This window comes from Lissotriton helveticus, chromosome 8, assembly GCF_964261635.1.
Source record: "Lissotriton helveticus chromosome 8, aLisHel1.1, whole genome shotgun sequence".
NCBI classification, from domain to species: Eukaryota; Metazoa; Chordata; class Amphibia; order Caudata; family Salamandridae; genus Lissotriton; species Lissotriton helveticus.
Window position 1 is genome coordinate 441,371,366 of NC_136069.1, and position 26,529 is coordinate 441,397,894.

Genomic DNA, 26,529 nt, shown 5'->3' on the forward strand with positions numbered 1-26,529 from the left:
ACACAGCAGGAATGTGGGGCTTTGCAGAGGAGGTGGCGGGGCCAGGTGTTTGGCACGACTTACTCGGCGTTTGCCAGGGGAGTGTTGATCTGGGTCAGAGCAGGCACGCCATTCCAGGTCACGAGTCAGAAAATAGATCCGGAGGGTCGTTATGTAGTGGTGGAGGGACGGCTGTATGGAAGGGAAGTAGTGCTGTGCACCATTTATGCCCCCAACGCCGAGCAGGCCCACTTTTTTGAGAGCTTGTCGCGCTCACTGGCGTGCTACTTGGCAGGCCCTATCCTCCTGGCAGGGGATTTTAACTCTATTACGGATGTGCAGTTGGACAGGTCTCACCCGCCTTTGGTGGACTCCCCAGTGCGCAGACTTGCAACCCGTAGGCGGGACTGGCAGGAAAGATGGGGCTTGGTGGATGTATGGAGGGCGCAGCACCCCGACACTCGGGATTACTCCTATTTCTCGGCGTTGCATGATCTGCATGTTCGTTTGGATTCGGTGCTGTGTTGCGAGTCTTTGGCGAGGGTGGTGCGGCACACTGAGTACTTGTCTAGAACCATCTCGGACCATAACCCGCTGCTGATTTCGGTGCAGTGGCAGCTGGCGAGATCGGCGGTCCCCACATGGCGACTCCGTCCGGAGACGTTGGAGGACCCGGCGTTCTGCGATACGGTCCGTCAAGGCGTTGACGACTATTTCGCGGTCAATGCTGGGTCGACGGCGACCAGAGCGAATGAATGGGATGCGATGAAAGTGGTGGTGAGGGGGATATGTATGGGCCGGTTTCTGACTGTGAGAGGAACTGTGCTGTCTGACCTCGCGAAAGCGGAGACGGTGCTGAGAGAGGTGGAACTGCAGCGTCCGGAGAAGCCTGAGCTGCAGGACAGCCTGTTGCGTGCTAAGGAAGCGGTGGCGACTGAGACTGAGAGACTGCGGTGCTATGACTATAATTTGTATGCGGTGAAAGTGCATGAGGAACGTGATAAGGTGGGCACGCTCCTTGCGAAGTTGGCTGATCCGAACCCTAAAGGTTGTTCGGTGTTGAGTATACGAAGGGGAGATGGGGTGGTGGTTTGCTCGCAGTCCGCGGTCCTGGAGCGCTTTCAATCCTACTACACGGGCCTCTATACCAGCCACCTCGAAGTGGAGGCCGCGGACATTAGCGATTATTTAGATCAGATTCCTCTGCCGGTATTGGATGAGGAGGAGGCCCAGGGTATAGGGGGCCCTGTCACCCTGGCCGAAATTAGAGGGGCGATTTGCCATATGGCGCGGAATAAGACCCCAGGGGTGGATGGGCTGCCGATCGAGTTCTATGCCAAATTTATCGAAGTACTGGCGCCCAGGCTGCAGGCTGTATATGCGGAGGCGAAAGAGCTGGGGCGACTGCCTGATTCTATGACGGAGGCGCTGGTTGTGCCCCTGCTGAAACCGGGCAGGGATGCATTAGATGTCGCTTCTTTTCGTCCGTTGTCTATGTTGACTGTGGATTATAAAATTCTGAGCCGTATCCTGGCCACCCGTCTCTTGCCATTGATGACCTCTTTGGTACATAGGGATCAGGCGGGATTCATCCCCTCCAGGAGTACCTCGATGAATATCCGTCGGCTGATCGGGGTCATTGATAGTGCTGCCTTGTCGGATCCGGGCCCGGTGGTGCTGGCGGTTGATATTGAAAAAGCGTTTGATAGTCTGGAATGGGATTTTTTAGATGGTGTGCTGCTGAAGTTCGGGGTCGGGGAAGGGTTCCGAGGCTGGACAAGAGTGCTCTATTCATCGGCCAAGGCACGGATGCGGCTAGGGACACTGGTCTCCTCGGTTTATCCGGTATGTAGGGGCACGAGGCAGGGCTGCTCGCTATCCCCTTTGCTCTTTGCTCTGGCGATGGAACCCTTGGCTGCACAGGCAAGGCTGGGAGTTGTTTACGACGGGATTGCGCAGGGACTTGACTCGCATTATATATCGTTGTACGCTGACGACCTTTTGCTGTACCTCGCGGACGCTGGAGGGGCTCTGGAAGGCGCGGTGGATATGCTGGGCAGATTTGGGAGGCTGTCAGGCCTCAGGGTGAACTGGACTAAAACTTGTGTGTTTCCGCTGCGGAAGGCCACGCTCTGCCCACAGCTCACGAGGCCTGTGATGTGGGAACCGTCTTGTTTTTTGTACCTAGGGGTACGCATCTACCATGCCACAGCGGACCTCCTTGAGGGGAATGTGGGACGCTGCATTAGGGCGTTGAGAGGTAGTATGGACTTCTGGGCTTCCCTCCCGTTATCTGTATTGGGCCGAGTGGCGCTGTTGAAAATGGTAGCACTCCCGAGACTGCTCTACTATTTTAGGACGTTGCCGGTGTGGATCCCGCAGGGCATCTTTAGGGAGCTGAGGACGATGGTGACTGGTTTTCTCTGGGGCCACGGTCGCAGACGGGTAGCACTGACCACCCTGCTGAGACCCAAGTGTGAGGGAGGGATGGCCGTCCCCGACTACGAGTTATACTATTTGGCGGCGCAGCTCCAGGTCCTGACGCAGAATGTGGCCAGAGAATTCAGGGGGCCCGAGGTTGGCCGGGGGGTCGGCGTTCAGAGGCAGGTCTTGTCGGCTATCGTGATGCAACAGAGACTGGCCAGTAGGGAAGTCACGATGGAGGAGTGGACCCTCAGATTGTGTTGGAACAGATATATGAAAAGGGCTGGGAAGCGCCGGCCGTACGCCCCGGAGATTCCGTTGGGTATGCTCACTGTCTTGCCGCACGGGGGTGATTGGTCCCGATTGTTGGAGTGGGAGGACCTGGGCTTGCAGATGGTAGGTGACCTGTATGTGGATGGGACGTTGGCCCCGTTCCAGACGTTGCAGGAGCAGTTCGGCCTGCCGAATGGTTCCTTCTTGCTGCATGCGGCGGTGGTCGCGGCTCTGCGGAAGCACTGGGGGGGCGGATTGGCTGAACCGGAGGTGTCGGCGGTGTGCCAATATGTGGTGATGGCTGCGAGCACCGTCAAGGCGGTGACCTGCCTCCACAATAGGATGCTGAACGAGGGTCTAGCTCCGTTGGTCGACTTGAAGTCGCGTTGGGAGGCCAGCATCGGTAAGCCTCTTCCGGACTCTGTTTGGGGTCAGGTGCTACACAGGGCCTGGAAAGAGACAAGGAATGCGAGATTCCAACAGGTGCATTATTTTGTGCTCCATAGGGCGTATTTGACCCCGGAGAGGTTACGTCGACACTTCCAGGTGCCTGACGCCATGTGCCCGAGATGTTTGGAGCCCGGGGCGGATTTTGACCACATGCTGTGGGGTTGCCCGAGGTTAGGAGACTACTGGGCCGAGGTGGGGGACCTCTTGAATGCTGTCACGGATCGGGAGGTGGACTTTGACATGGCCGCGTGCCTGCTTCTTTGGTTCCCGCATACCAAAAAGACCAAGGTGACGAGTAAATTCATTGGGTTGGGTCTGATACTGGCGCAGCGAGAACTCACTTGGCATTGGAAGTCTAAAGAGGGGCCGTCTGTACGGAGGTGGAGGAACGAGTTGGTGAAGTGGTCGGGCTGTGAGAGTGTGTCACGGATGCGCCAGGCGACTAGAACGGGTAATGAGAGGAGCTTGGATCTGGCACGGTCATGGGAGATGGTGGTGCAGGCATTGAGGGACCATTTAACTGACGGCGACGAGACTGATCAGTTATGAACAAGGATTCCATGTGACCGCTTGTTCGTTACAACTTCCTGATAGTTGTCACCCTAGAGCAGGAGGGGCTTGGAGATACCCGCGTTAGCAGCAGTTGGGGGGGGGGGGGGGGTTTAGAGTAGGAGTTGTGGGGTGGGGTGGGTTGCCAGCGACTTCCCGGAACCGGATGGCCCAGGAACATAGTCGTGTTGATTTTGTGATATGACATTGAAGTGACCTGGGATTGGGTGGGGAGGAGGTGGTTGGTTGTTTTGGGATAAACGCGGAAACGAAGTACTGCACTTGACCCGTGTCCTGCATTGGGCATGCACCGAGGTGCCTCCAGCGAACTGCTTCATTGACGCGCCGCCCAGCCTCCGGGATGTGGGCTAATCGGCTGTGTATTACGTTGCTATAATGCTGCATGATGGGACCCGCTGGTACTTGGGTTGGTTTGTTGGTTGTGTTTCTTCCTGATTCTGCAATAAAAATATATTTAAAAAAAAAAAAAACATCACAGTAAACATTAGTAGCACTCATCAACACATACATATACATAGAGCCTGAAAATAAAAGCATAGTTAGATACAATAAGTACACCTGGAACACCTCACCATAATCTTAGACGTCTTGTCATCTGAAGAAGTGTCCAGCTCTCTTTCCCTCTCTGGTTGGGTCCGGACTCTCTGTTGCACAAACACGACTGCACGTCTGCACCGTGATGTATAATCAGACCGCCAAAACACCAGACCAGCATCTCAGCTCAGCATCCCAGCTCAGCATCTCTCAGCATCTCAGAATCTCTCTCGGACCCCCTTTCTCTAATATAGAATGCAGCTCTCCATCGAAGTTTCTAGCCAACTCCGCCCACAGTTCTCACTGGATTCCTGTACCACCTTGTACCAAGAGCACAACAAGCAGCTGGCCAAGCGTTTTGCTCTGACTCGGCACGAAGAGAGCACATTCCACCCGATAAGAACCGGTCCTGTCTGGTTCACTACTGGTGGACAACACATGTAATCTAAAATATAACCTCTCACCTACAGAGGCTCAGAAGATGGCTGCAGTTTAGAATATGGAGTTGCTCAAGCATAGGGCTCTACTACTTGGAAAGCAGAATGATATTAGACCACGTCAAAGCCAATAAGCTAAAGTCATAATTCACCTAACTCAAATAACACTATGCCCTTAATCCCTCAGTATCCATTATGGAGCACATGTGTGCACCATCACCAACAACTCTGCACCTCAACATCCCATACCTTCTATTCTTTGGCAAGATTATTGTAATGCAAGACCATCCTACATTAAGGCTAAAGTAAAATAGCACACTAAAGTCAGTACACAATGGTGGTGATCGAGGATCATCACAGATCATCAGACCACTAAAGTGGCTCATTCACTACACACCTGGGATCTTCTGAGGAAAGTGAAGGTTCTTCAGTCTCTTCAAAATCTTCTCTAAAGAGTCCACGGGTGGCTTCCCGTAGCCCTACGGCTCCTCCTCAAAAGAAGACATCAAACAAGTCTTCAGAGGCTCTCTCCAATGCAACTTCTGCGAAGGTTTCCTCTCAGGGAATTCACACCTTCAAAAATCCTGTTTCGACACCGTCGACGACGCCTTCATCGTCGAGCAGAGCTGTGTCTACTGCATCGACGACGACAGTTTCTACGTCGACGGCATCGTCGTCATTGTCTTCGACGACGACCCCATCGTCGACAGCAGGTAAGACTGTGTCGTCGACGATAACCATCAAGAAAGCACCGTCGACGTCGAAGAACCCGTCGACAGCATCGTCGACGACCTCAACGATGAAGTCACCATCGTCGACGTCGGCACCGTCGACGTCTTCAGTGATGTCTCTACCGTCGACGATGACCTCGTCGACGATGACCTCGTCGACGATGACTCCTCTGGCTAAGACACCCGTTGACACTCCACCGTCGACGACCACTCCGTCTACGGTCTCGTCGACGGTGATAGTTTCTGGACCACAAACCACATGTGTGCGCCTGAAAATCACAAAGAAATCTCTGACACCGGCTTTAACATCACCAAGCAGAGTCCAACCACTACCTCCAGCATGTCTTCTTCAGGAGGAGGATTCAGATGAAGGAGACCTGTTTCAGGCGGCGACAAGCCCTTCGGAGCTTCATGTTAAATGTCAGAGTTTGAATGAAGAGGAGGATCAGGAGGAGGAATATCATCCGCCACCTCCTCCTATGGTTTGCCTTCCAGCCTCTTTAGTTACTGACTTACTGTACTTTATACAGGACTTATACAGGACTATAAACGGGGGTTTCCAGAGTCTCCTGCTCCTCCACCTCCCACAGTTTCTCCTTCACCAAGACTTCGGCCTCCACCTTTGAGCATACAGCGGAACGGTTTAATCTACCACATCCTCCTACTACTGATGAGGAAGAGGCAGAACAGCAGGAAGAGGGAGAACTGCAAGATACTCAGTCTATCCACGATGACTGGGATGACTATGTTACTCCCTCTCCCGCGTCTCCAGTGCCTGCGCCTGCAGATTCACCACCAGCCGACATTGGAGGGTTCCATAAGGTAGTTGAGAGGGATGCTCAATGTTTGAAGATACCAATGGTCTCTCAAGAGCAAGACTGCTTTTTATATGACTTTAAGGAGCCTCTTAAGAAAACAGTAAGATCAATTCCCATTATTGATTACCTGTGGGATCAGGGTGTTAAAGTCATGCAGAACCCTTCCTCGGTACCTCCGGTAGTACCTCGTTTGGATAAAAAGTATAGGGCACCTGATACTGCACCGGCCTGTTTGGTAGGACATCCCAAACCAGATTTGGTTGTTACACAGGCGGCCCAGAAGAACTCAAGGAATCCTTCTGCCCCGTTATTGGCACCCCCGGATAAGGAAGGCAGGAGGTTAGACAACATTGGGAAATGTTTCTCTTCAATATCTGCACTGACAGTGAAGGCAGCCAATGCTTGAGCGCTTTTGGGGCGCTACAATAGCAACTATGGGCAGCTATCGCCCCATATCTATCTGAGCTGCCTGAGGAATCAAAATAAGAGGGGAAAAAAGTTTTTGCTAGAGGATGAGACCTCGGCATCAGAAATAATAGACTGTGTGATGGATATCGCTACCACAGGATTTCGCCAGCTGGCTGGAGCGGCAGTCTTGCGACAACAAGGTTGGCTAAGGGCAACTTCCTTTCGTCCTGAGATACAAACAAAAATATTGGATATGCCCTATAATGGCCAATCTCTCTTTGGCTCACAGATTGATTAGGCACTGCAGAATATAAAAAAGGACACGGACACTGCTGGAGCATTGGGCACTCTCCAGTACAAAAACCAGTCATTTCGTGGTTCCAGGGGTATAGGACAGTCCTCTTATAGAGGGAACTACCAATACCGGTCTTCATATTCTTCAGGCCAGAATAGATCCCAGTACCAGCAGCGCCAGCAACATAGCCAACAATCTTCTTATGGCAAGTCGTCCTTTCGTGGTAAAGGCCAGAGAAAAAACAACGGACGTAGACAATGACCTTTCTCTTCAGCCAGCCCCAGATTAATTTCCATCATCAAAAATTGGAGGAAGGATTTCACATTACTTAAAAAATTGAAAGAAGATTACCAAGGACCGTTGGGTTCTACAATTAGTCCAATTTGGTCATTCTTTAGAATTTATATATATTCCTCCCCAAACTCCTCCTCGCCCAATGCTTAACCCCTTCGACGCTCATGACGAGCTGGGCTCGTCATGAGGTAGCCTCCTGCTACGCTGATGACGAGCCCAGCTCGTCATGTAACATGCGATACCGCAAATCCCAGCGTACGGGCGGAATTCCGCCCGCACGCATGCGGTTAACAAAAATTTACGGCAGCTTCTCCGAGAGCTCTTATGATCCAGAAAGGGGCGATAGAGAAAGTCCCTTTGTCTCAATGGGAGAAGGAATTTTATTCTCGCTTCTTTTTATTTCGGAAAAAAGAGGAAAAATGGAGACCGATTTTGGACCTCGGTGCCCTCAACAAATTCCTGGAGACGCAGTTGTTTCGCATGGTAACGATCCAGGAGGTCTTACAACTCTTGTAAAGGGAAGATTACATGACGTCCCTGGACCTTCATGACGCTTACTTCCATATCCCGATTCACAGAAATCACAAAAAATATTTAAGGTTTGCGGTGGCAGGCAGACACTTTCAATTTCGCGTCCTGCCCTTCGGGCTCAAGTCTGCTCCTCGCATCTTTACAAAGTGTCTCTCCCCAGTAGCTGCATATCTCAGGCAGCACCATCATCAAGTCTTTCCATATTTGGATGACTGGCTGATAAAGGCTCCATCCTTGGAAATCACGTCCAGATCTTCAAACGCCTGTCTGCAGCTTTTCAATCATTTAGGACTTGCGCTCAATCGGAAAAAATCAGTCCTTCTACCTTCTCAGCGCATCAACTTCCTAGGTGCAACCCTCGACACACGACTGAGGAAAGCCTTCCCATCTCAAGAGAGAAAGACAAAGCTTTTACAACTGGCTACTCTCGTGGCTTCAAAGAGGACCTTAACGGTCCGCCTTTTCAAATCCTTACTAGGAATGATGTCATCATGTATCCTCTTGATACTTCACTGCCGTCTACGGATGCGCCCTCTCCAGGAGGCACTCTCAAAACAATGGATCCAATGCACAGGGTCGTTCGACGATCTCATAAAAGTAACTTCTCAAATGGTCAAGACCCTGCAATGGTGGATGTCAGTTCGGAATCTTTCTCAGGGCTTACCATTCCTGCTTCCGGCTGCACCGCATACCATCACAACAGACGCCTCCTTGGAAGGTTGGGAGTCTTTTCTTCAAGAACTACAGATAAGCGGAAAGTGGTCTCCCTTAGAAAAAGGGCTCCATATCAATCTCCTGGAACTGCGGGCGGTCTTCCTCGCCCTTCAAGCCTTTCTTCCAAGAATAAAAAATTCACTTGTGCTTGTTCGTACGGACAACACTATGACGATGCACTACCTCAACAAACAGGGAGAGACTCGCTTTCTCTGACACTCTCACAAGTCGCAGAAAATCTGGAACTGGTTAATTGGACACAATATATCTCTTCGGGCGAAGTACGTCCCAGGCATGGACAATGTTACCGCCGACTTATTAAGCAGACAGAGGACAACGTCTCACGAATGGGAAATGGATCGAGGAATCCTCAACCAAATCTTCTCGCGATGGGGCACTCCTCAGATCAACCTGTTCGCCACAGGATCCAACACCAAATGCCCACACTTTGCAAGTTGGCATCCCCAGAAAGGGTCTCTAGGGAATGCATTTTCGATCGCATGGTGCAACGTCCTTGCATACGCCTTTCCACCATTTCCTATGATTCCCAGGGTCCTCAGAAGGTTGAAAGCGGAGCCTTGTACACTCATTCTTTTAGCCCCAACTTGGCCACGCCAACATTGGTTCACGGAACTCCACGGTCTATCTCTGGAACCGCAGATCCGCTTGAAACAGTTCCCGTCTCTTCTCACGATGAGCAACCAACAAGTGCAACATCCGAATCTAGCCTCACTCAAATTAGCGGCTTGGCTCCTGAGTTCAGAGAACTTCAAAATTTGAATGTTACGCCAGACTGTAGAGCCATCCTAGCTCGAGCACGGGCGGATAGCACCAACAAAACATACTCTTTAAAATGGAAGAGATTTTGCCTCTGGTGTAAGGCTCAAGGTATACATCCTTTCTCTTCCTCTCCGGAACAAATATTGCCTTATCTTCTCTATCTGGCGAACTCAGGCCTTGCTCATGCTTCTATCAGGGTCCACTTGGCAGCGATATCTTGTTACAGAAGATCTCATACTGGCCCTTCTCTTTGGTCTCACAGATTGAGCAAGCAGTTTTTAAAAGGACACTACAGAACTTTTCCTCCTGTGAGGATTTTGCCACCTACCTGGCATCTCAACACAGTCCTTAACCAGCTCATGAAACATCCCTTTGAGCCAGTTCAAAGGGCTGACCTGAAATACCTTTCTTGGAAGACAGCCCTCCTACTTGCACTCACTTCTGCAAGACGAGTGAGCGAGCTCCAAGCTTTCTCAATACAGGAACCTTTCCTGCAATTCAAGCAGGATAGAGTAATTTTACGGACGAATCCTACATTTATTCCAAAAGTCCCGTCGGACTTCCATCACAACGAACCTGTGGTCTTACGCTCTTTCTTCCCGAATCCTACTACGGCAGCAGAAAGGTCGTTACACTCTCTGGATCTTAAGCGCTGCCTAAAATTTTATATTGAAAAGACAAAAACCTTCAGGAAGTCTCATCAGCTATTTGTGGCTTACAGTACACCCAGGAGGGGTCTTCCACTCACCAAACAAAGTATTTCCCGCTGGATTTCTGCAGCTATTTCGTTTTGTCATGAACAAGCAGGGCAACCCCTACAATCTAAAGTGAGAGCCCACTCTACCAGGGCAATATCTACATCCATTGCGCTTTTTGCAGGAGTGCCGATTATGAACATTTGTAGGGCGGCAACTTGGAAGTAGCCACATACCTTCACTAGACATTACTGCCTGGATACAGAACTCACGAAGGATACTGGGTGGGACAAGCAGTACTTCGTCTTCTGTTTCAGTAGAGGTGAGCCTCCTTTTCATCCCTCCATCCTTCTCATGTATGCACATTTCTCTATTGTATAATTTGGTGGTATTTCTTGCTTGCGAATGCATGTTTCTATTAGTCGTTTGATATGTGGTTATCTAATGACTTGTATATCCTATACAATCCGAAATGTGCTTTGTTCATTGCTTGCTACTCTGATTCAGGCATGCGAATCTATGAAAAATACCCCTAATACTGGATAAGAAATGCGTTACTTTCCTGTAACTGCAGTTATCCAGTATTGGTGTCTTTCATAGATTCACATGCAACCCTCCCGCCTCCCCTGGAAGGGCTCACCTACTTCTCTCAGTAATACGCCTACTTAGCTTTGTGCGTACGAAAATCTGAGGGACAGAGGCTCCTTCCAGGAGGGTTCTAGAGGGAGGTGACAGCTGATTGGCTCTCTTCTAGAGTTTGGTCCTTTCCACACAAGGACAGGGATAGGTTACTAATGTGAGGCCTTTAGGCCTATTTATCTATATGTCTTGGGACATTACTTTATTTAAATACCGGGGACTCCCATTCCGACGACGGGGAAAGATTCAGGCATGTGAATCTAGGAAACACCAATACTGGATAACTGCAGTTACAGGTAAGTAACGCATTTCTTGTGCCATTCACTTAAATAAACCTCCAACCATGTCTCAGGCCGGCAATTGCAGAGCTTGTGTGTACAGTTTACACTGCCATGTCGACCTGGCAAAATAACCCTATTGTCCTACCCAAAACTTCAGGAATCTGTGGGTAATCACAAAATTCCTACCGCTCAGTGTTGCCACACTTCTGCCGTTAAAATGGTACCATATTTGTGTAGCTGGGCCCTAGGGTCCACGACCGGTACAGTTCAAGCCAGAGAACATGCAAAAGCAAAGTGGTCCTTGCATGGTCCATGGTTTGGTCTGAAATGATTTTTTAGTTTTCAGAAAGGTATAGCTTTTTGGGATCCCCCATGGGTTTCACAATTGTTTTCACGACAAGCTGTAAGCAGGTACAAACCACAAAAAATAGATAGCATGGATTACCACTAGGAAAAATGAGAAAACTGTGGTCATTATTTTTTCTACGCTGCTTGAAGAAATCAAATGATTTCTTGCATTGCAAGTTTACCTTTCCGGCATCCTCCCCCCGCCCCCCAAAAAAGCCAACACAATTTGCTATATTATTGGCTAATTCTCTGTTGCTTCCAGAGAAATGCACAATTCCTGGGTATTTTTTTTTAATAATCAACATGTGGCGATAAAAGGAAGCAAATTTAGTCCGATTCCATTTTGTGGAAAAATGTTATGAAGGCTTGAGCGCTAAGTGCCCAAGACATTAACATTTCCTTCACAGTGCTACATTAAATGCACAGAACAGAGTTTTCTGACCAGCTCTTTGTGGGCTTTGCGTGCACTAAAAAGGGCAAGGCAGTGACCAAATGCACCACTTTGAATTGGATCAACCCCGATATCAAGATATGGTATGAACTGCTGAATAAATATTCTCTAGAGGGGATCAGCTGTTTCCATGGCTGTTTCCAGAGGCTTCCTGGTTGCCGAAGTCGCCGGGCAGCTACGTCCTTGCATGCTTTTGCAAAGTAGTTGTACTGTCTCATGTCTCTAGTACACAGAGATGAGTACTTTGCCTGAACTGTGTTGAATGATTTCCTTGGCAAACTGGCACAACTAAATGCCACCTCGCACGAGGCACTGACAAATCTGCAGGAAGATGTATAATGTTCATAGATTCCTCAACGCCCTCCCACGAGAACGATCTGGATGGGCTAGATTTGTGATTAATAAGATCCCGATGTATACAAACCTGTTTGTGCTGGATTTGTCACTGTTGTGGCTCTCTTGGTTCTATTCCAGGGGATCCTGATCAATAGTCATAAGCATTGAATACATTTCAGGCAACGTGCGGAGACCCCAGAGCACATATTAAATAAATATAGGTATATTTTATACACCTCCCGTACTCCTTTAATCCGATGGACCAGACACAGACTCTGGAATCTATAATTTTAAAAGTTTATTTCACCATGTCTGCTATAATGCGTCAGGTCACCCCTGTGGCCTTGCTCACATAACGCGCAGTATTTTAGTGCCCGTTAAATTAAAACACGGGGCAGTTCCAAAAAGGAAGACTGAGGCACTTTAAACTAACTTAAACATTAAACAAATCATCATGTTTAAAACATTGTCATTATTTCTTACATCATGTGGTTAAGTTATCTTCATTTGAAAATCATGAAATGTTAAAATATAATGTACAAATACACTTTTCCTTGATCTTTAAATACACCCTCTTCTGAGATTGATCACAAGTGTATAAATTAACTGAATGAACTCATTTTGTTAGTTGAAACACAAACCCTTATATCAAATTACACTGAATGAAAATCAGCACCTCTCAGAAAATAGTTGAAATGCAAACTGCTAGTAAATGTACATTCAATTGTTGTTTTCAATATATACAAATATTTTTAAAATTCACCGTTCATTTTGATTATCTAAATTACAATTCAAATTGCAATCTGAGAGAATCTCTCTCTGCCTAAATGCATTACTACTCAATATTTAATATTATTATACAGGATTGGTGTGCTCTAAACATTGACATCTGCTCGGATGCTACTCGCTCCCTTTTCAAATGTGCACTAGCCCTTTATTAGATAACTAGCAGCCTGTCCCGACGTTGTCCGGGTATGAATTGCTGCCGGCCAGTAGTATATTGTTTTGTAGGATTTCGTTTTGATAGCATTTCTTATCTGTGACGGGCCTGTGAAACGCTCCGATTCACAGTGCACTGCTGATGCACTTAAGAGTGCGCGTTCAGTAGTGTGTGAACTCGAGTTTCCCTACATTATTTTTCCTTGCAATATTATATAGTGCGAACTCGACAACATGGCATGAGCACAATTTACCTTACAGAAGAACACATTCATTTGTGGTAGGCACGGGGAGACAAAGCGATTTGCCTGGAATCACAGGATGTTGAGCTGATGCCGAGATTTGGACGTAGCTCCCCAGCTCTAAAGTTCGCAATTCTAGAACTTGTGGCGGGAGGTGTGTCTAAAAGTGTATGTCGGTGCTGGCCATCAATGAGAGTGACCTGTGCATTTTTCAAATGGGTGGTGAAAAAATATGAGTATGTTGCTGGAGATGTGGGCCGCCGTGCCACCAATGTACTTACCGGGGAAGGGTAAACACCCATTATTCCGCAACTTTCTTTCCTCATACCATCACTCCGCATACTTTCATTACGAAAGTACCATGACTCCGCAATGCCATTATAACGCATGGCATTACATTTTATATGCTTTTACCACGCATACATTCACAACGAAATTCGTTGTAAATGCATGAATGGTAAAAGCATGTTTTTTTAAATGAATGTTTGGATAAGGTAAGTATGGGTATAGGCGTATATGTTTTGGGGTACTGAGGTATATGTTTTGGGGTGTTTGGGTATTTTAAGGGTTCAGATATAGTTTTGGGTTATGGGGTACAGGGGTAGTTTTAGGGTTTAGGGATAGGTATGGCTTTTGGGGTACAGGGTTATTTTTAGGGTTCAGGGCTAGGTTTGGGTTTTGGGGTATAGGGGTATTGTTAGGGTTCAGGGGTAGGTTTGGGTTTTGGGGTTCAGTGGTATTTTTAGGGTTCAGGGGTAGGTTTGGGTTTTGGGGTACAGGGGTATTTTTGGAGTTCAGGGCTAGGTTTGAGTTTTGGGGTAAAGGGGTATTTTAGGGTTCAGGGCTAAGTTTGGGTTTTGGGGTACAGGGGTATTTTTAGGGTTCAGGGGTAGGTTTGGGTTTTGGGGTACAGGGGTATTTTAAGGGTTCAGGGCTAGGTTTGTGTTCAGGGGTATTTTAGGGTTCAGGGGTGGTTTTGGGGTACAGGGGTATTTTTAGGGTTCAGGGGTAGGTTTGGGTTTTGAGGTACAGGGGTATTTATAGGGTTCAGGACTAGGTTTGGGTTTTGGGGTACCAGGGTATTTTTAGGGTTTAGGGATAGGTTTGGGTTTTGGGGTACAGGGTATATTTATAGGGTTAAGATGGGTTAGTGTTTATGGGTGTTAGGGTATTTTAAGGAGTAAGGGTGGGTTATGATTATGGGGTGCAGGAGTATTTAAAGGGAGCAGGGTGGGATTAGCACACAATATGAGACATGGCATGAAGGGCGGACCGTACCACACGCCCCCAGCGTTTGTCACGCCCCCAGCACAAGCCCACAACGCAGACAGGCCCACAAGGGACTACTTTGCTGGCACGGTTCTATTACCTTTTAAATGTATATGGTGGGCGTCTGCATAGCCTATGTCCTTCTGCTGCAACTGCCCTTTCCTTTGGGTGTTGTGATTGGTGCTGTGGTTCCTGAGATTACCCGCCTCAAAGGTTTGGGCTCTCTCTTTATTATATTAGTGTAGGTAAAATATGGTTGTATAATAATTTGAGTACTTGGATAGGGTAGTTCTATCGATTTCAATTTGCATTAAAGGAACGCATATAACTCTTCTGCATTCAAACCATTTGGGAATTTAGTATTCAGATTGATTATATATTTTTATTCCATCTGTCTGAGCTGCCATTGTCGGTCCCCTTCTCTTAATGATTTGGGGATAGCGTCACTCACAAAATATGTTAAAATGGCTGCATCACCATCATGCGCATGTCTGGCCGCTGGATATGACCAGTCTCTGTTTTTTTTACTTCTCCAAGATGTTGGAGGATTAGACAGTGAACTTGCAGAATTGTACTGCCTGGTCGCATCTGCACGTTAGTATGTATACTGCGAATTCTGCTCTGCAATTGTGATTTCCTCTGATTTGGATAGGTGTGGAGCTAAAAGCTGTTATGTATTCCCTGCTGTTTGTTCCATGTAGGCATGCTATTCACCTATGGCATTTCTAGAAGCCATTTTGCTGTTGTAACCAGGTTCTTGGGATAGCTGTCTCGGGACGTCTCTTTACAAGAGCATCTTTCACCGAGAATGCTCTTCTGAATGTTATTTGTGGTGCATTCGCCAACATGGCATCTCCTCTCACTAGATGTCAGTGTCGTTGCTGATAACTCACTTCAATGAACAGGAAGTAGTTATCATCCTAATAGGTTGTTTACTTTGCTCTATATTTTCTTTTTGGACAAAATGTTTTCCCTTTTTTTGGCCTGCTCTTTGTCAAGAGCTGTTATCAAAATGTTGTCAGAATAACCTCTTTCTTTTAAATGGTCTAACATCTCACCTTTTCCCACGTTCCAGTCTTTAGTTAGGCTACTATTCCTTTTCAGCCTAAGTAGCTCTCCATAGGGGATACTAGCCTTTAAATGGGGAGGATGAAAACTGCCAAAATTCAGTGTGGAATTTCCTGCATTGGATTTTTAAAATAATTGTGTTTGCAACTTGCCCTGCCTTACAAACGCCTGTAAATCCAGAAATTCCACCCTACTGATAGTGCCACCAAAATGTAAATTCAGCTCATTCTAATTTATTAGTCTGATAAACTCAGTAGCCTACTGCTCGGACCTCTTCCAGATGACAAACAAGTCATCAATGAAGTGTAGCAATGTAATGACATGATTGGCCCACATTTTGTTGTGGTCCATGATAAGTACCGGCTCCTACCGCCTTTGAGAAGTTAGTCTGGCATTTGATGTCCACTAGTTCTAGTGGGCACCGTGCACCAGTCTAATCGACCCTTATGAATCGTGGTTGTAAAGTCAACCTTATAGAAAGCTATCCTAGTGGTAGCATGGACCAGCAGTCATCAGGCTAAGACTTCAGAGAGCGTATTAAGCAAGTTGTTTTACCAATTATAATCCATTGAGTACCAAATGAAAGGACACCCCACAAGGTATATATCAAATATATATGTATTTATTCTAAACACAACCCCTCTGCACTCTTTATGAGGTCAGAGGTAAAAATACAATACAATACAAGTCACTGAGTTAATATACGATAAGTTGCACAGTATACGTTATGCCCTAGGGGCCTCACAAACCATACACTAAAATAGTGGTATAAGAACCACGAGAGAATTAGAAAGCAGGCCTGGGGCCTGTGCAATCGCTGGGGCTACTCTAAACAACCAAAGGTTAGGAAGTAGGAGGCCCACGGGAGACGCGTGCAGTGTCTAAACACAGCCGCGGGTTACCTTTGACTTTCTATGGGAAACGTACAGTAGAATCAGTTTACACAACAACTGACAAAGTGATACAGATATTCACACAGTTTAGTCACTATCCACTATATTTAGTGAGACATTATAAATTGGTCAAGTAAACAGTCAATTACACTGCTACTAAATCCTCCATCCAAATATTTATTTATATATATCCACTTATTCTTCAATGCAAATTGCTATATATATAATGCATATTTAAATAACGAAGCAAACCACATTCACTGGATGATGTCATCAGTGATGTTATTTGAGATGTCATCAGTGATGTCACTGACCATGTCATGAATGATCTAATATGTGACATCATCAGCAGTGGATTGCGGATGCGCGAAATATAGTTAGTACAACTAACTATATAGGAGCAATTTCAATGGTTTTGTATGAGTAAAATGTCCAGCTAACTATAACACCACTAAAACTTATAGTTTTTTGAGTGAATTTCAAAGGTTTTTTAAAAGCTAATTCCTAACTATATAACTCCTGAAACCTATGGTTTTTTCAATGAATTTCAAAGGTTTTTTAAATGCTAATTCCTAACTATATAAGGCCTGAAACCTATGCTTTTTTCAGTGAATTTGCAAGGTTTTTTAAATGCTAATTCCTAACTATATAAGGCCTGAAACCTATGTTTTTTTCAGTGAATTTGCAAGGTTTTTTTAAATGCTAATTCCTAACTATATAAGGCCTGGAACCTATGGTTTTTCAGTGAATTTCAAAGGTTTTTTAAATGCTAATTCCTAACTATATAAGGCCTGAAACCTATGGTTTTTTCAGTGAATTCTCAAGGTTTTTTAAATGCTAATTCCTAACTATTTAAGGCCTGAAACCTATGGTTTTTTCATTGAATTCGCAAGGTTTTTTAAATGCTAATTCTATTAGCGGATAACGTTTTTATATATTAAAACGTTTTTTAAATCTCAAATGCCTGCTTTGCTAACAGAGTTTTTAAGCACAGGCTCTTTTGTCTCTGGTGGCCATCTTGGGAGACTGCATATCAGAATTTTTTTAATGAAATATAAGAGGATTTGAGAAGTCACTCACAATGTGCCCTAATTTTTCTTTCTTCAGCACTAATCATAATTTCTATGGCAAAATGAACCCCCTCATTTTGTTCCTTTGCAAATTAAATGTTTTAAGTGTTAACACTTTATTCCAATCAAGATGACTTCAGGTGTGCCATACTTTTGTCATAAGTAAGACTGTTAGCGCTCTAGTTGTTCTTTAGAACACTCTGGGACATTCTGTCATTGGGCTATAGTTGGGCTACAGCTGGCTGATATTTGGGCTACATTTGTTTTTTTTTGTCTCTGGTGGCCATCTTTGGGCTACATTTGGGCTCTAACATATATATAGCCCAATGTAGCCCAATATATATTTTTTCAAAGTTAATTTTCGTAAAAACCACTGGAGCACATATCTTGAGACATAGCAAAGGCACATCGGGCTACCAGTCCCTACAATTTTGCCAAGTTTGGTGGAAAACCATTCAGCCGTTCGGGCTAAAAATGAGTCCAACCGCCCTATGGAAATTAACATGGGAGAAACACGTTTTGGGACCCCCTTTTATCTTGGCCCCCGCTTGACGAATCCCCCCAAACTTTCAGGGAAGGACCGGAGCGCCGCGAGGCAAAGTTAAGGAAAATTTCAGGAAGATTCCTCAACCGGCGCCAAAGTTATTCCCAATAGAATGTTGCGATTTCCCTATGGAAAACAATCCTAACTATATATACCTACTGTCAAAGCTCCAAGTTTGCCCCCTAGGCATAGAAGCGCCCCACACCAGGTAGCAGTGAGCCATTTTATTGGTAAAGAACAGCAACAGTACACCAATTAGTAATTCCAGCTTCTTGTCGTCGAATTGCCTGACGCGTTTCAGTGCCTTTAGCACTTTCCTTAGAGGCTCGACAGTTTTTACAGGCACAGCTGAACCACCGCCCTTAACCACTTGGATGCTAAGCTACTTGCAGTGCTTCCATGTAATTTCCATTGAAATCAATGGAAACTCCATGACGAGCTGGGCTCGTCATGAGCGTCCAAGGGGTTAAGTACACAGTTCACGCCCTCCGATAGGCTGCTTCATTAAGCAACGTGGCCTTATGGGTCATGTAGTCCATAAATAAACCCCCGAATGGGTGCCTAGATTTATTGCTGGCAAGAAAGTTTTAAAGCCCTCCAATGAGCCTCAGCATGCCGTTCTGTTCATTGATCCATGCCCGATGTCCCACATGGCGGCTCCGTATGATGTGAAGCTCGTGGCCCCCGCTTTACCAGGGCGGTGCCTCTATCGCGGTTGGGCTGCCGCGCAAATCTCAAAGCTCCAAGTTTGCCCCCTAGGCATAGAAGCACCCCACACCAGGTAGCAGTGATCCATTTTATTGGTAAAGAACAGCAACAGCACACCAATTAGTAATTCCAGCTTCTTGTCGTCGAATTGCCTGACGCGTTTCAGTGCCTTTAGCACTTTCCTCAGAGGCTCGACAGTTTTTACAGGCACAGCTGAACCACCGCCCTTAAGTACACAGTTCACTCCCTCCGATGGGCTGCTTCATTAAGCAACGTGGCCTTATGGGTCATGTAGTCCATAAATAAACCCCCGAATGGGTGCCTAGATTTCTTGCTGGCAAGAAAGTTTTAAAGCCCTCCAATGAGCCTCAGCATGCCGTTCTGTTCATTGATCCATGCCCGATGTCCCACATGGCGGCTCCGTATGATGTGAAGCTCGTGGCCCCCGCTTTAGCAGGGTGGTGCCTCTATCGCGGCTGGGCTGCCGCGCAAATCTCAAAGCTCCAAGTTTGCCCCCTAGGCATAGAAGCACCCCACACCAGGTAGCAGTGAGCCATTTTATTGGTAAAGAACAGCAACAGCACACCAATTAGTAATTCCAGCTTCTTGTCGTTGAATTGCCTGACGCGTTTCAGTGCCTTTAGCACTTTCCTCAGAGGCTCAACAGTTTTTACAGGCACAGCTGAACCACCGCCCTTAAGTACACAGTTCACGCCCTCCGATGGGCTGCTTCATTAAGCAACGTGGCCTTATGGGTCATGTAGTCCATAAATAAACCCCCGAATGGGTGCCTAGATTACTTGCTGGCAAGAAAGTTTTAAAGCCCTCAAATGAGCCTCAGCATGCCGTTCTGTTCATTGATCCATGCCCGATGTCCCACATGGCGGCTCCGTATGATGTGAAGCTCGTGGCCCCACTTTAGCAGGGTGGTGCCTCTATCGTGGCTGGGCTGTCGCGCAAATCTCAAAGCTCCAAGTTTGCCCCCTGGGTATAGAAGCACCCCACACCAGGTAGCAGTGAACCATTTTATTGGTAAAGAACAGCAACAGCTATGACGAGCTGGAGAAATTAATCCAATTTTTACTAGACAAACATAACAATAAAGCCAACAACTAGATATACATGTTTAGGTTTTGGACATGTGCTAAACTGTTACCCACCATCCTCAAGGGTACCTTTACATCTTTAGATTTATTTAACTATGGAGAGCCTATTGAAAACTTTCCTGCACGCCGCACTTTAAAGACCCTGACCGAGGCCGCCGCCCTACTTTGCCCTATAACGCACGGAGCACTTTCAGGGGGAAACTACAGTCCCCAGTAGACCTCGCGCCTGGAGGCGCCAACGCACCAGCACGCCAGTATGCCCCCTGAGTACCGGATACCGCTCTTAAGCGGCAGCGGGCTCCCTCAGCGCAGGACGTGCGCGGGCCAAGGGCGGTCCCATCCGCGCCCGTCATAGCCGACAGAGGCTGGGCTGGACTACAGCTCTTGCATCTACTCTAAGGTATTGTACCATAAAGCATATTGCGCAACTTAATTAGGATTGCTACCTAGATGGAGTGAGGAATCTATCTAAGACTGTCTTGGAGTTGGACTTTTGCATAGTCATAATCTATCCTCGTCGGACTTGATCTGGGAAGGACTTTTATTTTTCTCTTTTTGTGTGTTTCTATTGCTGTCCTGAATTTAACTATAAATTTCTCTAACTTATTGTGTTTAAAAATGTTGTGGGTCCTGCAATTTACACGTGGTACCCTATAATGGGGAAAAGAAAAACACTGTCTGCCCAGAACAAGAAGTCAATAAAAAAAGGGGACCTCTCACGCCAGTCGTTACTTAACTATCTTACTGGTGCTCAAAATGCCATAGAACGGCAGATTAACACGGTTGAAGAGGCATTGAAACCAGGGGCGGATGAAATTACACAAGTGGAACTGGGCCCTGGGTCACATATGTTACAGAGTAGTAAACTTGGTGGTTGGCTGTGTGGTCAATATTTCTGACCACTTGTCATGCAGTGAGCAGGATTTTGAGACACAGCTCCAACCACCAAGTAAACGCGCAAGGAACCCAAGTGATTGTCAGGTTTTTAATGAGGTGGAGACTGTTGATGAGGCTGTTGAGAAGCCCTTACCTAGAATACGTAAAAGGGTCACTAATGGCGCTAGATCTTCAATACCTAATAAAACGGAAAACTGGGAGAAATCGCTAATATGCGTACACAGAATGAGATAGGAAAATTACAATTAAAACTGGATGCCTTGGACAATTTGATAAGGGACAGCCTGGGTAATCAAACATCTAGAATAGGCTCCATTGAAGAGTCCCTCACTAAATGCCTAGATATTTTACAACTATCTATATCAGGCAGAATAGGTCCCGCCATGCCCACTCCTAAAGAGGACCAACAAACTACCAATGGAAATAGTAATCGTATTGGTGCTGCTAGAGTTAGTCAGAATACTCCTAGTAACCATTGTAACCACATAACGGATATAACTCTGACTAGTAAAGTAATTACCCATTCAAGTAGCACTGCTCCGGCTGCGATTAAGCCCCCAAAAGTCCCACTTTTGCGGACCCCTAGTAACTTAATTCGGATGCAGGGGTCAGAGCGTCAAATGCGTATAGACTTACCACCTGCTGTTACTCCGTACGTAGTAGTTTTAGTCAATGTGCCTTCATTGGCAGATGATAATGGAGAAACATGGGAGGCTCTGAGGAATAAATATCTGCAATGGCTGGGTATGTGGACTCGTCTAACTGAAAAACTATTTCAAGAATTTAAGATGGTAAGAGTGGGATGGCTAGGAAAGGGACCTAAAACTCAAGAAGGGGACTGTGTGGTGCTCTTTTAAAACACCACACTTTGTTAACTGATCCTGAATAGAGTGAGAGACTTTTCAGGAGGTTCGCATATTAGCGTAGCACCCCTGGGATATTTTTACCAACCCATAAATTTGAGTTTTTCCAGATCAAACTGGGTAAGTCCGACATCACTGTATAGGAGACAATTTAATATTCCTACCCAAAACCGTTTTGATAGTCTCACCCATTTGAATAGAATAGATTGACTGAGTACCATGGCACACAGGTATCCTGTTATAATTAACCCACATGACCCTAGCTACAAGGGCTGTTTATCATCTAGTCCTGATGGTCCTATGGTGGAACAACTCCCCCAAAAGATATCAGTGGGCAAGCTTATGGCATCCAGGGATAGGTTGGACATTACTATGCACACACCTACGTCTAATAATGAACATGCATCAATCCCTATGACTGCAGAAGGACTTGGAAGAGTAACAGGTAGTGAGGCGAACAACTCGAAATGTGAGATTGTTTTGGAATGTGGCTGGATTGAAAACTAAAGCGACAAATAAACTGTGGGTAGATTTTGTGAATAAGTTTGAGATATTTTGTGTACAAGAAACCTGGGTGGAGGAGGCAATTCATTTATGTGGGTATAAGACATTTAGTACTCCAGCAATTAGATCGACCCATGGTAGAGCAGAGGGGGGACTTTGTACCCATATTTCCAACCATTTAATGATCAGGAAGATTGATTTGGTGGTTAGTAACAGTTATTACCATATTATTCGTATGTATGTAGACCAGAACTTTTGTGTGATTTTACTAAATATTTATAATAATGCTGCTCCTGGAACATCTGATAAACTGTCTCTAGATTTAAGTAGGGATATGAATAACTTGCAAGATGTTTTCGTTATTTGGGGGGATGGGGGTTAATTGTTTCCTATGCCATAAGGGGGATAAATGTTTGTGTGGAATGGACGATGGAAAAAATACTAGTTTTCCTCACTTCTCCCATTCGCCATTTGGTGAGTTTTTGAATAATATTGTATTCACCAATGACATGGGGTTTGCCAATAGCCTATGCTCACCCGAGGTTCCATTTAGTCCAACTTTCAATGGTCGAGGTGTTTTTTCGATAATTGATTATATACTGATATCTAGCAGACACTCCTCCTGTGTTAAGAATTTTACAACCCATGATAATGCCCTAAGTGACCATTTTCCGCAAAGCATTAATATGTAGTATACTTGTAAAGCGCACAGCTGCCCCAGCAACGGGGCGTCCCGGCGCTGTATAACTCTGGGGAACCCGTCCTGGCTTTCCCTGTGGGATGGTCCCTGCTGGGAGTCCCCAAGGTGGAGCCAGGCATCCCCGGAATTGGTGGGGCCGTTGTGGAGATTAGGCAAGCTAATGCCCAGAGTTGCCGAGTGTGATCTCTGATTAGAGTAAGCACCGAAGCGAGAATTATCGAGTCCGCTGACCAAGGTCCACGACCCTGCCGCGTCGGGAATCGAACCCTGGTCCCGGGCCGACTTCTGCTCTCGGGTCTGCCGCCTCTAACCAGTGAGCCACACTACTCCACTGTATATCCTGGTCTCTAGCAAAGAACTTAATAGCAATAGAAGATGTAAGGAGCTTATAAATGATATTGTGCTGTGTAGGCCAAATGGGTATGCGCTGAAGTGGACCAAGGTCAGCCCTGACGATTTTCTCACAAAGGTTGTCAAGAGAAGCAAACAGAGCTTCCTTGCTTGCCTTGATGAGAGTTCCTCACATTTAGTGGTTGTAGAAAATGTTATGGTTATTTTAGCCCATATAAAAGATGCCCTCTGGATAAATACAAAAATCCTTGATAAACATAGTGGGGGTGGTTTGATTACACCTGTACTAAGGCACATACTAAACTTCAATATGCCCTAAAAGCCAGAGTAAAAAATCACAATCATATCAGGGAAGCCAGAAAGAGCTATAAGACAGCACAAGCAGCAAGGAAGAATGCATTAAAGGAGGAAGCATGGTCTGCCCTACGTGAGGCCTCATTAAATCATGATTCTTATTTATTTTATTTTTTATTTTGAGTTTTATATAGCGCTGGCTAGACCCGGAGGTATCAGAGCGCTTTACATGAGGTTCCACAAAATTACACGATTACATCAGGTCCAATTTACATAAGTTGCTAGACAAACAATTACAAGAACATAGAAAAAGAGATAAGGGAAGAGTAGAGGGAAAGGGGGTCAGGGTAAAGGGGTGGGAGGGAGATACAGCAGAAAGACTAAGGAGAGTCTGCCCAAAGTCTGGCTGGGTAGGTGATGGTCAAAGGGCAAGACCCAAAGCCCATCTCCTCAATAGCTAACAGGTAGCTCCATCGGGCTTTGGCCAAATAGCTAGGTCTCAATGGGAAACATTTAGCGAACATGGAGGGCAAAAATGGAGCGTAGAGGGGAGGGGACAGGGAAGGTGAGAAAGAGAGGATAGGGGAAGAGACAACAAGGAGAGATGAAATTAAGTCTGTCTAAAGGCCGACTGGGTAGGTGACGACCAAGGAGGGAGTCCACGGCCCATCTCCCCTATAGCTAAACCAGGTAGCTCCATCGGGCATCAGACAAAATAGTTCAGTCTCAATACATTCAGAGAGGAGAGAAGGAGAGACATAAATAGAGGGAGGATGCAGGAAGAGACGACAGGAGAGACGAAAGGAAGTCTGCCCAAAGTCCGGCTGGGTAGGTGACGGTCGAAGGGGAAGACCCAAAACCCATCTCCTCTATAGCTATCAGGTAGCTCCATCGGGCTTTGGCCAAATAGCTAGGTCTGCTGCATTCTGGAAGGCGGTGAATGCACCGTTCTTCATGGATAAACCTAAACCAACTATAGAAATTGCCATTACAGAGGAGGAGTGGGTAAAGCACTATTCTAAACTCTACTCTATCCTGACAGTAGATGATCAAACATCTGAAGACTCGGAGGCAGAACAGGTGTTTTCTCCCACTGTTCATAATTTTAGTATGGATTTTACGTTGAGTGAAGTGACCAGGGATATTCAATCCAGTATGGGAGGAAAGGCACCTGGTCCGGACGGTGTCCCTGTGGACTTGTACAAAAATAATGAGGCAATATGGGGACCTCTTTTAACTCCACTTTTTAACGCCTGTTCTTCGGGGTTTTGAGTGTCTTGGTATGAATCTTTAATTATCCCTATTTTTAAAAACGGCGATAGGGCGAACCCAGCCTGTTACCGCCCTATATCCTTACTGGATTCTACTGTAAAAATCATGGGGCGTGTGATGTTAGACACACTTCAAACATGGGTGGTGGAGCATTCAATTATAAGTGATATCCAGTATGGTTTCCGTGAGGGTTTGGGCACAGAGCAGGGCCTGAACCTTCACATTTTATTGGATAAATACACAAATGCAAAAGGGGAGCGGCTGTTTTTAACGTTTGTTGACTTAACTTCAGCATTCGATTGTGTTGTACATGAGAAACTTTGGGCGATTATGGAAAGCTTGGGGGTCGAGGAATCTATAGTTATATTTTTAAGGCAGCTTTATTCGGGAGCAAGGGTTCGTTATGGACAGGGCGGGGACTGTACTAGAAATTTTGGAATTAAGAAGGGTGTGCAGCAAGGCTGCGTCCTTGCCCTATTTGTATTCACGCTATATATTAATAAACTGGATAAAATACTAATCAAGGAGTGCAGGGATCTTCCTTCGGCACCTACTCATTTATGCAGACGACGTGCTCTTGATGGCCCGTACACCAATAGGCCTGCAGAGGGTGGTAACTTCCTTTACACAATATATGATGAACTTAGGCTTATCCATTAACTGTTCTAAAACGTTTTCTATGAGGTGCGGACCTGGGGCAAGTAAAAAGAAAACTCCTATTTTAATCAGCTCAAAGCCCATTGAGAATACAAATACATTCTCGTATTTAGGAATTTTAATTGACCAGTCAGGTAGTTGGTGTAGTGCAATTAAGGCTAGAAGGCTTTTATTTTTTAAGAAACTAATGGCAGTAACTAATTTTAGTAAGAAATTGGGTAAACGTTCACCAGGTGAACTGTTGACTATTTATAGGGCTAAATGTGTAGCAATTGCCACCTATGGGGCAGGCAATTGGGGATACGCAAGTGTTGATGCATCTGGAAGATGTGAAAAGGATACAGGCCACACTTTGTGGCATAGGGTGTGGACCACCGAAGAGGCTGGCTGGCTTCATCCGACACATTTTAAAAGATGTATTAGGAATTGATGGGACAAAAAAGATATGGTGGCTAAATTATGTTGAGAAGTTCTTTATGCAACTAGGTCACAAAGAATATTTTAATGACCCTGTATCTATGTGCCGGGTAACAAGAAAAGACCTTAAGAGGGAATGTATGATGTATTTGAGTGAGCGCAGAATTACAGATGAAATGATCAAAACCACGGGGGTGGCACAACATCTTATTTTGAGCACTGACAAAATACAGCCTTATTTATCATTAAGCACCAAGGATTTTGTCAGATTTATGCTAACACGCCTAAGACTCAATCTTCTACATAGATGTTTGAGTATTCCCGAGGTAAATACCTGGTCAAGGTCCCTTGTCAAGTGTCCATGTGATGATATATCAGCTCAGTCATCCATACATATCATGTTTTTCTGCAAGTTTCATACTATCCCAAGAAAAAGCTGTATTGTCCCAGTGCTAAAAAGAATGGACCTGCGACGATGTTATCCGGCTTTTTTGGTGATACAGAAATTAGACAATGTATTCATGATTGCCTCTGTTACTGCCTTTTTAAAAAATATTTTTAATTGCGTAAATCAATCAGAATATGAATTTTATGTACAATCTTATTCATTCTAATTGGTGTTTTTATTCATAATTGTCTATTTTGTTTTATTACATACACTTTTACGGTTATCTTTGTGTAATAACCGAATAAAGTTCTTTGATTGATTGAACTACAAAACTGCTTGCTATTCTGATTTAAGCAAGT

The 26,529-nt window shown here is 45.8% G+C and overlaps 1 protein-coding gene across 3 annotated transcripts in view; it reads left to right on the plus strand.

Annotated features, from left to right (window-relative positions):
* Positions 1-26,529, plus strand: part of SLC25A30 (solute carrier family 25 member 30) — a 228,293-nt gene that overhangs the window by 164,806 nt on the left and 36,958 nt on the right. The gene's annotated exons all lie outside the window — the stretch shown is intronic.